We start from the raw sequence: 13,303 nt of genomic DNA, 5'->3' as shown, positions 1-13,303 counted from the left end.
CAGGAAAGAGCATATGTCAGCAGCTTGACAGCACACCTAAAAGCTCTAGAACAAAAAGAAGCAAATACACCCAGGAGGAGTAGAAGGCAGGAAATAATCAAACTCAGAGCTGAAATCAACCAAGTAGAAACAAAAAGGACCATAGAAAGAATCAACAGAACCAAAAGTAGGTTCTTTGAGAAAATCAACAAGATAGATAAACCCTTAGCCAGACTAACGAGAGGACACAGAGAGTGCGTCCAAATTAACAAAATCAGAAATGAAAAGGGAGACATAACTACAGATTCGGAGGAAATTCAAAAAATCATCAGATCTTACTATAAAAACCTATATTCAACAAAACTTGAAAATCTTCAGGAAATGGACAATTTCCTAGACAGATACCAGGTATCGAAGTTAAATCAGGAACAGATAAACCAGTTAAACAACCCCATAACTCCTAAGGAAATAGAAGCAGTCATTAAAGGTCTCCCAACCAAAAAGAGCCCAGGTCCAGACGGGTTTAGTGCAGAATTCTATCAAACCTTCATAGAAGACCTCATACCAATATTATCCAAACTATTCCACAAAATTGAAACAGATTGATCACTACCGAATTCCTTCTACGAAGCCACAATTACTCTTATACCTAAACCACACAAAGACACAACAAAGAAAGAGAACTTCAGACCAATTTCCCTTATGAATGTCGACGCAAAAATACTCAATAAAATTCTGGCAAACCGAATTCAAGAGCACATCAAAACAATCATCCACCATGATCAAGTAGGCTTCATCCCAGGCATGCAGGGATGGTTTAATATACGGAAAACCATCAACATGATCCATTATATAAACAAACTGAAAGAAAAGAACCACATGATCATTTCATTAGATGCTGAGAAAGCATTTGACAAAATTCAACACCGCTTCATGATAAAAGTCCTGGAAAGAATAGGAATTCAAGGCCCATACCTAAACATAGTAAAAGCCATATACAGCAAACCAGTTGCTAACATTAAACTAAATGGAGAGAAACTTGAAGCAATCCCACTAAAATCAGGGACTAGACAAGGCTGCCCACTCTCTCCCTACTTATTCAATATAGTTCTTGAAGTTCTAGCCAGAGCAATCAGACAACAAAAGGAGATCAAAGGGATACAGATCGGAAAAGAAGAGGTCAAAATATCACTATTTGCAGATGACATGATAGTATATTTAAGTGATCCCAAAAGTTCCACCAGAGAAATACTAAAGCTGATAAACAACTTCAGCAAAGTGGCTGGGTATAAAATTAACTCAAATAAATCAGTTGCCTTCCTCTATACAAAAGAGAAACAAGCCGAAAAAGAAATTAGGGAAACGACACCCTTCATAATAGACCCAAATAATATAAAGTACCTCGGTGTGACTTTAACCAAGCAAGTAAAAGATCTGTACAATAAGAACTTCAAGACACTGAGGAAAGAAATTGAAGAAGACCTCAGAAGATGGAAAGATCTCCCATGCTCATGGATTGGCAGGATTAATATAGTAAAAATGGCCATTTTACCAAAAGCAATCTACAGATTCAATGCAATCCCCATCAAAATACCAATCCAATTCTTCAAAGAGTTAGACAGAACAATTTGCAAATTCATCTGGAATAACAAAAAACCCAGGATAGCTAAAGCTATCCTCAACAATAAAAGGACTTCAGGGGGAATCACTATCCCTGAACTCAAGCAGTATTACAGAGCAATAGTGATAAAAACTGCATGGTATTGGTACAGAGACAGACAGATAGACCAATGGAATAGAATTGAAGACCCAGAAATGAACCCACACACCTATGGTCACTTGATTTTTGACAAAGGAGCCAACACCATCCAATGGAAAAAAGATAGCATTTTCAGCAAATGGTGCTGGTTCAACTGGAGGGCAACATGTAGAAGAATGCAGATCGATCCATGCTTATCACCCTGTACAAAGCTTAAGTCCAAGTGGATCAAGGACCTCCACATCAAACCAGACACACTCAAACTAATAGAAGAAAAACTAGGGAAGCATCTGGAACGCATGGGCACTGGAAAAAATTTCCTGAACAAAACACCAATGGCTTATGCTCTAAGATCAAGAATCGACAAATGGGATCTCATAAAACTGCAAAGCTTCTGCAAGGCAAAGGACACTGTGGTTAGGACAAAACGGCAACCAACAGATTGGGAAAAGATCTTTACCAATCCTACAACAGATAGAGGCCTTATATCCAAAATATACAAAGAACTCAAGAAGTTAGACCGCAGGGAAACAAATAACCCTATTAAAAAATGGGGTTCAGAGCTAAACAAAGAATTCACAGCTGAGGAATGCCGAATGGCTGAGAAACACCTAAAGAAATGTTCAACATCTTTAGTCATAAGGGAAATGCAAATCAAAACAACCCTGAGATTTCACCTCACACCAGTGAGAATGGCTGAGATCAAAAACTCATGTGACTGCAGATGCTGGCGAGGATGTGGAGAAAGAGGAACACTCCTCCATTGTTGGTGGGATTGCAGACTGGTAAAACCATTCTGGAAATCAGTCTGGAGGTTCCTCAGAAAATTGGACATTGAACTGCCTGAGGATCCAGCTATACCTCTCTTGGGCATATACCCAAAAGATGCCTCAACATATAAAAGAGACACGTGCTCCACTATGTTCATCGCAGCCTTATTTATAATAGCCAGAAAATGCAAAGAACCCAGATGCCCTTCAACAGAGGAATGGATACAGAAAATGTGATACATCTACACAATGGAATATTACTCAGCTATCAAAAACAACGAGTTTATGAAATTCGTAGGCAAATGGTTGGAACTGGAAAATATCATCCTGAGTGAGCTAACCCAATCACAGAAAGACATACATGGTATGCACTCATTGATAAGTGGCTATTAGCCCAAATGCTTCAATTACCCTAGATCCCTAGAACAAACGAAACTCAAGACGGATGATCAAAATGTGAATGCTTCACTCCTTCTTTAAATGAGGAAAAAGAATACCCTTGGCAGGGAAGGGAGAGGCAAAGATTAAAACAGAGACTGAAGGAACACCCATTCAGAGCCTGCCCCACATGTGGCCCATACATATACAGCCACCCAATTAGACAAGATGGATGAAGCAAAGAAGTGCAGACCGACAGGAGCCGGATGTAGATTGCTCCTGAGAGACACAGCCAGAATACAGCAAATACAGAGGCGAATGCCAGCAGCAAACCACTGAACTGAGAATAGGTCCCCTATTGAAGGAATCAGAGAAAGCACTGGCAGAGCTTGAAGGGGCTCGAGACCCCAAAAGTACAACAATGCCAAGCAACCAGAGCTTCCAGAGACTAAGCCACTACCTAAAGACTATACATGGACTGACCCTGGACTCTGACCCCATAGGTAGCAATGAATATCCTAGTAAGAGCACCAGTGGAAGGGGAAGCCCTGGGTCCTGCTAAGACTGAACCCCCAGTGAACTAGTCTATGGGGGAGGGCGGTAATGGGGGGAGGGGGGAGGGGGATGTTTGCCCAGAAACCGGGAAAGGGAATAACACTCGAAATGTATATAAGAAATACTCAAGTTAATAAAAAAAATGCTATTATCTTCTTAAAAAAAAAAGAATTATTGCATGTGATTATTCACAGCACTGACCTATCAAGCATGGGGTTTCTTTCTAAAATATAAATCTGAAGGCCGTTGCAGGAGAATTCTGTAATAGAATATTTCTTACTCTGGTTTACTTAACCCTGGACGTACTGCCTCCTAATGGAGTCCCGAGGCTTTGGCCTTGAAAACCTGGTCAGAGTGGTGTAAAGGCTTAATGTAAAGGCTCTTTGTCGCCAAGACTGATGACCCCAGTTTGATTCCCTGGACTCACCAGGTGCCAAGAGAGCACAGACAACCTTAGGTTGTCCTCAGGCCTCCAAAGAGGTTCTTTGGAATGTGTTCTCAACGAACAAACAAGCAAGCAAACAAACGTGCTAAAATTTTTCTTTAAGGAAATACACATATATGAAAATCAGCTCACGACAGCCTCAAGTACAAAGTCCAGACAGGATTTGTAATCCATGGAGAATGTGGTTAACAGATAATCATGAAAAAAGTTGTCATTGTGAAATGTGAAACTGGCTAAAGTATAAATAATAATTGAAATAGAGGATGGATGGATGGATGGATGGATGGACGGACAGACAGACAGATGGTAGATAGTAGATAGCATATTACAGGTTAAATATAACCGACTCCCATGCACGGCTGAAGTAGAATGTAAACATGATAGAACTTGAGAGGTAAACAGGTTAGACAGCTTGAGGTTTCATAAAAATCTTAAAAATCACTGTTGTAATCTGTAACTCGGATATAAATAAGATATTGTTACATTGTGTGTTTCAGGCCGAAATTTCTACCAGTCAGATATATGCTTCCTGTACAGCATTTCAAGAAGAAAATTAAAATCAAATAGAGTTGTGCTTCCCTTGCTCTTTTCTTAAAAGGACCTTTCTGCCCAAGTGGACACTACCTTTACTCTTCCTTTGCCTTATGATTAGACATGGAAACCTAGTATGTATTTTCATCCTCATTTCTTCCCTCCTCTCTCAGTGTCCTTTAATGTTCTTCTGTCGCCTCGTAGTTTTCTGTTTGGTGCACATACCATGGCCACCTTACTAGGTAAACCTTGCCTTCCAATTAGGAAAGTGACTTTCACATGGTTTAAATGAAAACATCCAATCAGTTACAAAATACTTTCGCATACCTCAGAACTCTGCAAAATATGGCTATAAATATACAGTGTTCTGATTACCTCATTATAAAAAAGGGACGCTAAACAGTAAATTCTCATTTACTGCCATGAACATGTTCCTTATAGCAGACTTATTTCATTATTTGGTGTAGTTTAAGAGGTTCTTGTTTGGTAATGAAAATATAAAATCTGCACTATTTTTTAAGAAGATAAAAAAACTGGTACATCAAACTTTCAAAAGGGCTATGCTCCTTGGAAATTTATATAAATCTTGATGATAGCAGTAATAACACATGGTTAGCCATGCCAGGAGGGTGTAATTGGGGTAGTTATGAGCATTTGAAATTTTCCTAAGAGAATAAAGCACAGACTATACTCATACTGACCAACCGAATGTTACTGCTAAACTTCCCGGAAGCCTAAATCTAAGCATTGCTTTACTTCCTGTTCAGGTTAATTTCATGCTGATCCCCCAGGTGTGTATGTTCTCCTGCTGTGCACTACATGCTCAGAGCCCAAGAGGAGACAAAGGTCAAAGGATAAAACACATTATTTTATCTGCAGATTGATGTTGCGGGTTCTTAAACAGCATTTTGTGTAACAGTGAACTTTTTCTTGTAACCTTAACAGATCATCTACTGTTTAAAGATACAATGGATTTCTTTCCTTTTTTTTTAAATAAAATAAGCCATCACAGTCCTCACTGTCACACACAACTATTAAGATAACCCAGGTGGCACCTGTCCCTCACCCCCAGAGCCAGTCAAAAAGGCAAGATTCAAGCCTGCTTTGCATTCAACAACATTCTTACCACATAGCCAGGCTTGTGAAGGACTTCCAACTGCACATTTTACTGACAGAGTCAACCAAAGAATTCAATGAATGGAAGAGCTTCTTTTAAAACTTGTATAATTTTTAAGATGTAAGTTTCCAAATGTATAAGGACATAAATCAGGAAAATAAATTCTCCTTACATAATTCAGATTTTTGCTAATTTATCATGATGTGGACAGTGGGGGCTTTGGTAGACATCTTGACACACAGATATAGTGGCTCTTAGAATTCAGAGATAAGAGGACAGATTACTGTTTGCAGAATTACAAAAGTATCAGCTTCTTACATGCATCTAGGTTTACACATCCTCGCTTGCACAGCAAAGGCCTGGCTACCCACTCTAAGATGTTCTAGAAGATGTAGATGTAGAGAGAAGATGGAGAGAGATGATGGAACATAATGAAAGGGGCAGTGTCTCTCCCTCAAATGGTGATCTAACTCATCCACACTGATAACTTAGACACAGGCAAATACCTAAGAGTCTTAGCAAAAGGAACCCACAAAATCAGAATAACACTTGATTTTCAGAGTAGTTTTGGACGTTTGAAGCAATGCCAAACCTTTTCTTTCAAGCTCATATAGGGTCCTCTGAGAAAACCCTTCCCTACCCCTTAGCTCAGTCCACAGAGGACCCGCTATTGCATAAAAAGAACTCAGTGGTCCAACTTTAGGTAAGGTAGTATAGTCTCTGAAAATTGAAGAATTTAATTCTGTCATTGATCCATTTACTGCACCAGCGCGGAAATGCTCATAAATACAAGTCTGTCTCAGTTATTGCCTTATTCCTTGAAGTTTTGCCTCAAATTTGAGTCTTTGTTTTTCACATTCCATTCATGCCACCTTTTCGGTTTTTTCACAAGATTTGCAATGCATGAATTAGAGCATGGCTTTACCCTCAAAAGTATAAATATTCTTAGCTTTTCAGCACAGCTCAGCAGATAAGGGAGGTTTCTGCTCAAACTGGCAACCCATTATCAATCCTTTCAATGGCTGAGATAAAAGAGAAAAAGAAACCACATGCTCTCATCTGATCTCCACATGCAGGCTATGATGTGTACATCTGTTGCATACAGAAATAAATACATGTAAAATCTCGAGCTGCCATTCTTCTATCCATCCACTCATCCATTCATCATAGCGGAGTATATTACAAACAGTTTGAAAATAAAAAACATTTAAAGGTATGAATACCTTTGTAATTGTACTTGGTGATTATAAGGACATTTTTGCAATGGTACATAGTATTGAAGAAAAGGCAAGATATGGAAAAGGGAGGGAGAAAGGGAGGGACAGGGAGAAAGGAAACACATCATTTGGTTCTCAATAAGAAATACCCAACTTAATAAAGATGGAGAAAAAAAGAAACCAAAAATAAAAAAAAATTGTTATAGCAGTATGTTGCTGTCGCCAAGTACAGGCCATCATATAACACAACCAAAGTTTAAAAAAAAGCAGAAGAATACAGAGAATAAAAATGACCTCAAGTGATGACACAGAAAGAAAGTGTCAGACATTTCTTGAGTCAGTTTAGAATATAGCAAACCCAACATAGAAGGCAAACTAACTTTATAGTACTACAGAGAACTTTCTATTATCACAAGCCACAAATGAGGCATTAGTATGTATGTTGAACTCGTGTTCACTGACCGCATTTTCAAAGGAAACAGAGATTTTTTTTAACAGTTGGATTGATGATCACTTATTCTAATTAATTAGCAGTCTGGAACAATTCATCTGTGCATGTTATTGTTTCCACTGCTTTAACTCACATCTTCCCTAACCTAAGAAACATAAATACAAACATCGTCACGCTTACAGACTAAAAAGAATCAAGTAATTAACCAAGGTGAGGAATCTAGTCTGATCTTAAGGATTATCTAAACACCAGGTTCTTAAATCTTATTCTCTATTTCTACCTGTGCTCACAGACTGCAGCACTCAGAACATGGGGCCAGTAGCAAGGAATACCTATGCTTACCATTTTTCTTAGAGACTTTTCTCCAAAGAACGCGGGTTTTATTGCCACATGCCATGAAACACCGATTAAAATCCAAAACACTTCTTTTAGAAAAAAAAGTGTCTTAATTTTCAGATTAATTGAGTTTTTAAAAGATTCTGTTGAACATACATTGTACATACAAATGGAATTACGTGATTTTCTAAACTGTACCTTATCACGTAAACAGCTAAATACATTCAAAGATGTATTAGAGTCTACATTTCAAACTCAGTAATTGATGCCTACATAAAACTGTACCTTCTATAACTCACACTTTATGTATGTTTATATAATACCTGCCAAGAGACTACAACATTTTTTAAAGGTGGAAATCTAATCTCAACATTGGAAACAATAATTTTATTACCAGTCCAGAAAGTTCGAGTTACAACAGAAGTGGAATATATTTATTCTGTGGCAATCTGGCCATGCATTAAAGAAAGTGGAACACTCAGTGGTTCTCACATTACTTTAATTAAAAACCTAATTTAAATTAGGGTCACTTGAGGTTGAAGAAAGACATAGAAGCAGACATCACCGGGGGAGATTTATAGTCTCAATATTGCTATTAACAGGAACCCTGCATAATATAAAAATTGGTTTATTTCCATGCCAGAAAGGAATCAATATAAACTAGATGTGAGGTGCACAATACTTTTATTAGAAGGAGGGAAGTGTATTTACCATTCATAAAATTCCCTTCATGGTTGACTCAGTAGTTCCCATTGAACAATTTCCATGAACCTATGAAAATTAATCTCACATAGGCCAATGTTCACAGCAACAGAACATACTTTGCTAAAACTCCATGGGTAAGACTTTATTCAGAGTCAATGTCTTAGACCTGCCCACAGAAGGGATGGATGTTGACTGATGCAATTTGACTGGACACCTGGCAAGAAATCGGAATGTGGTCCTCCAATATGAGAACAAATCCACACAAGAGAGAAAGGAAATTGGAATTTGATGTCACTCATGCCCTATCAGGAGACATTAGTCCTTACGTAGATCTGTAAAAGTCAAATTCCCTTGCACTGCAATGGAATGCTGATTTAAGAATTTTCTTAATATTAATTCTCAGATCGTCATAGCGATACTTAGAATTGGAAAAGGCAAAATTTTTTTTTCAACTTTAAATATGGAACCCAATCCCAAGAATTTCTGATGACCCTTACTCTAGGACAAGGGTATGGAAGAAAGGAGTCTATGAAATCTCAAGTACTCTTTTAATTTTTGACTCCTTCCCCAAACCGACAGTCTTATCCACAGAGTCTAAGCTCAAAACAGAGTCAGTTTTAGAAAATAAAAGTTCTATTCAAGCTTTTCACTCTGTGATATGTAACTTTAAAGATTTTTTAAAGAAACCATAGAGAGTCCAAGTGAGTTTGAAGGTCTGTATGTTTGACAATAAAACAAATTATAAAATAGTTAAATATATTTAACATTGTCAATGATTAAAAGTTACATCTTAATATTCAATTATAATATGGTTAGTTATTGTATTAAGTTACAGTGTATCAATGTAATGATTACTTTGTCTAAAATTAGAAGATGATAAGAAATCTTTCACTACAATTGACCCATATTCTGGAATTAAGTCAATTACAATAGAAACAAACACCGAAGCTGTTGGTAGTCATACTCTACCACATGAAATAGTCTGAAGTAGGTATATAAAATCGTGAGTTGAGAACTCCCATAAAGCAATCCCACAGATGGGTCCTACACCAGACACATTGCAAATCTTGCACAAACTCATAGTAACCTTATGAACCACAGAGGAAAGGGTTCTGTGAAAATGGGGGATTTGTTATTTCCAACAATACCAACCAACCAGAACTCCCAGAGACTAAACCACCATCCAAAGAGTACACGTGGACAGACCCATGGCTCCAGCTTTGCAGAGGATGGCCTTGTTGGGCATCAATGGGATGAGAGGCCCTTGGTCCTGCCAAGGCTCAAGGTTCCAGTGTAGGGGAATGTCATTGTGGTGAGGAGGGAAAGTGTGTGTGGGTTGGGGAACACCCTCTCAGAAGCAGGGGGAGGGGAGATTGGATATTGGGGTTATGGATGGGAAACAGGGAAAGGGGATAACATTTGAAATGTAAATAAAAAGTATCCAATAAAAAAAGAAATTAAAAAAACTGGTTTTGAATACTTACTATTCTTCTTGTTTTCTTTTTTCCCGTTTTTTTTCTTTTTGTTTTGTTCTTGGTTTGTCTGCTGCTTGCTTTAGTTTTTATTTTGCTTTGTTTTGCTTTGTTTTGTTATGTTTTGTTTTGTTGAAACAGTGTTTCTTTGTGTAACAGTCCTCACAATCCTGGAACTGGCTCTGTAGACCAAACTGGGCCTAGAACTCAGAGATCAGCTTGCCTGGGCCTCCTGGCTACTGAGTTAAAGGTGTGAGCTACCTCAGCTGACTTAACTTGTATTTCTAAGAAGTATTCCATGTTTCTTTGTTCCTGAATTTCATTTCAAAGTGTAGAAAACCAAACTTTCTAGGCTCTTGCTTATACAATCAGAATGGATTTAATACTTCATGTGACCTTGCCTTTTTTTTTTCAAATAAAATATATTGGATGTGCCTAAAAAGAAAAAGTTTACAAAACTCACAATTATCACTCTCATTGTTTAATCCATCAATATAAACATATTTTCTGCCTTTTTGCATGCATGTGTGGTGTACATTCATTGGTGTATGCAGGTTTACCTGTGTTTGAGCACATGTACGTGTGTGTGCACATGTGTGTTTGTACATGAGAAATCTTAAAGCCAACTTATTAAGGCAAAGTCTCTCCCTGAGCCCAGAGTTTGTCAACTCTCCTCAATTTTAGTTACCCAGCTTTACCAGAGAGCCCTTCCTCAATGCTGGAACGGTGGGCTCCTGGCACAAATATATTGCTTTTATTTAAATTCTGATACTCAGCCCTCATGCTTATAGGCCAAACAATTCATTCACAAGTTCAAGTCTCAAGCAAAAAACATAATTTTAATGTTCAAACCTTTACAGAAAAAATGTCAATTATGTTTAAACCTCAGCTTTGCTTATGGCAAAGACTCGAGCCAGAAGATGAAAAAAAATGTCCAAAATTCCACTACATGTTTTCATAGAATGTAGATAGTGTCTAATGAATTCCATTCTGAGATGGAAAATTCTATCCCCTTTAACAAGGTTCAAAAATCTGCTTCCAAACACAATGCGGTTGTTATTGGGACTGCTGATGGGCAGCAAGAGTACGCCAGGAAAGTACAGTTTATAATGGTATTTTATGAATTTTATTCACGGAAATATCATTTATCTTCAATTGCTAGTTCTAGAATGATTTGTTCATGTTGATTTAAAAGTGATTAATGTTTCTAAAGTTGAAATTTTTATTTTTCAGCATTTATTTATATACTTTATTTTTATTTGTGGTGTGTGTGCATGTATGCGTGTGTGTGTGTGTGTGTATGTGCACGTGCGTGTACCACATTTGTATGTGTGGCAATGACACCAAATAGAGTGTCAGATGTCCTAGAAACTAGGAATTTCCCAATGTGAGTTAGGAAATACTCTTGGGTCCTCCAGAAGAGCAACACATGCTTTTAAACTATGAGTCTCCTCTTCAGGGTGACAAGATAGTTCAGCAGGTAAAGACACTCAGTGCTCTGCTCCCAAACCCCGTGGGAGAGAGACCTCACCACCTGGTCAGGTGGGCACTCCTGAGGCTGCAGAGTGGAAGACACCACCAACACTGCCCACACCTGCTCACATCCCTGGCCCAAGAGGAAACTGTATACAGCCTCTGGGTCCCCGTAGAGGAGGGCCCAGGAGCAGCAGATCCACTGCGTTTGAGACACCGCCAGAACCTGAAGGGACCGACCGGATAAACAGTTCTCTGGACCCAAATCCCGTGGGAGAGATAGCTAAACCTTCAGAGAGGCAGACACGCCTGGGAAAACAGAAGAGACTGCACTCTGCACACATCTCAGACGCCAGAGGAAAACACCAAACGCCATCTGGAACCCTGGTGCATGGAAGCTCCCGGAGAGGGCGGCGCAGATCTTCCTGGTGCTGCCACCACAGAGAGCTCGTAAGCAGCACCCCACGAGCAAACTTGAGCCTCGGGAACACAGGTAAGACCAACTTTTCTGCTGAAAGTGACCTGCCTGGTGAACTGAAGACACAAGCCCACAGGAACAGCTGAAGACCTGTAGATAGGAAAAACTACAAGCCCGAAAGCAGAACACTCTGTCCACATAACTGGCTGAAAGAAAACAGGAAAACAGGTCTACAGCACTCCTGACACACAGGCTTATAGGACAGTCTAGCCACTGTCAGAAATAGCAGAACAAAGTAACACTAGAGATAATCTGATGGCGAGAGGCAAGCGCAGGAACCCAAGCAACAGAAACCAAGACTACATGGCATCATCGGAGCCCACTTCTCCCACCAAAGCAAACACAGAATATCCAAACACACCAGAAAAGCAAGATCTAGTTTCAAAATCATATTTGATCATGATGCTGGAGGAGTTCAAGAAAGACGTGAAGAACTCCCTTAGAGAACAAGTAGAAGCCTACAGAGAGGAGTCACAAAAATCCCTGAAAGAATTCCAGGAAATCATAAATAAACAAGTAGAAGCCCATAGAGAGGAGTCACAAAAATCCCTGAAAGAATTCCAGGAAAACACAATCAAACAATTGAAGGAATTAAAAATGGAAATAGAAGCAATCAAGAAAGAACACATGGAAACAACCCTGGATATAGAAAACCAAAAGAAGAGACAAGGAGCTGTAGATACGAGCTTCACCAACAGAATACAAGATGGAAGAAAGAATCTCAGGAGCAGGAGATTCCATAGAAATCATTGACTCAACTGTCAAACATAATGTAAAGCGGAAAAAGCTACTGGTCCAAAACATATCGGAAATCCAGGACTCAATGAGAAGATCAAACCTAAGGATAATAGGTATAGAAGAGAGTGAAGACTCCCAGCTCAAAGGACAAGTAAATATCTTCAACAAAATCATAGAAGAAAACTTCCCTAACCTGAAAAAAGAGATACCCATAGGCATACAAGAAGCCTACAGAACTCCAAATAGATTGGACCAGAAAAGAAACACCTCCCGTCACATAATAGTCAAAACACCAAACACACAAAATAAAGAAAGAATATTAAAAGCAGTAGGGGAAAATGGTCAAGTAACATATAAAGGCAGACCTATCAGAATTACACCAGACATTTCTCCAGAAACTATGAAAGCCAGAAGATCCTGGACAGATGTCATACAGACCCTAAGAGAACACAAATGCCAGCCCAGGTTACTGTATCCTGCAAAACACTCAATTAACATAGATGGAGAAACCAAGATATTCCATGACAAAACCAAATTTATACAATATCTTTCTACAAATCCAGCACTACAAAGGATAATAAATGGTAAAGCTCAACATAAGGAGGCAAGCTATACCCTAGAAGAAGCAAGAAAATAATCGACTTGGGAACAAAACAAAGAGAAGAAAAGCACACAAACATAACCTCATATCCAAATATGAATATAACAGGAAGCAATAATCACTATTCCTTAATATCTCTCAACATCAATGGCCTCAACTCCCCCAAAAAAGACATAGATTAACAAACTGGATATGCAACGAGGACCCTACATTCTGCTGCCTACAGGAAACACACCTCAGAGACAAAGACAGACACTACCTCAGAGTGAAAGGCTAGAAAACAACTTTCCAAGCAAAT

General features: G+C 38.7%; 1 long non-coding RNA gene across 13 annotated transcripts in view; it reads right to left on the bottom strand.

Moving 5' to 3' along the window:
- LOC103693508 (uncharacterized) overlaps nt 1-13,303 on the bottom strand; it is a 490,050-nt gene that overhangs the window by 321,320 nt on the left and 155,427 nt on the right. The window lies entirely within an intron of this gene.

Source organism: Rattus norvegicus, chromosome 11 (assembly GCF_036323735.1).
Source record: "Rattus norvegicus strain BN/NHsdMcwi chromosome 11, GRCr8, whole genome shotgun sequence".
Classification (NCBI taxonomy): domain Eukaryota; kingdom Metazoa; phylum Chordata; class Mammalia; order Rodentia; family Muridae; genus Rattus; species Rattus norvegicus.
This window is presented reverse-complemented; position numbering and strand designations above follow the sequence as displayed.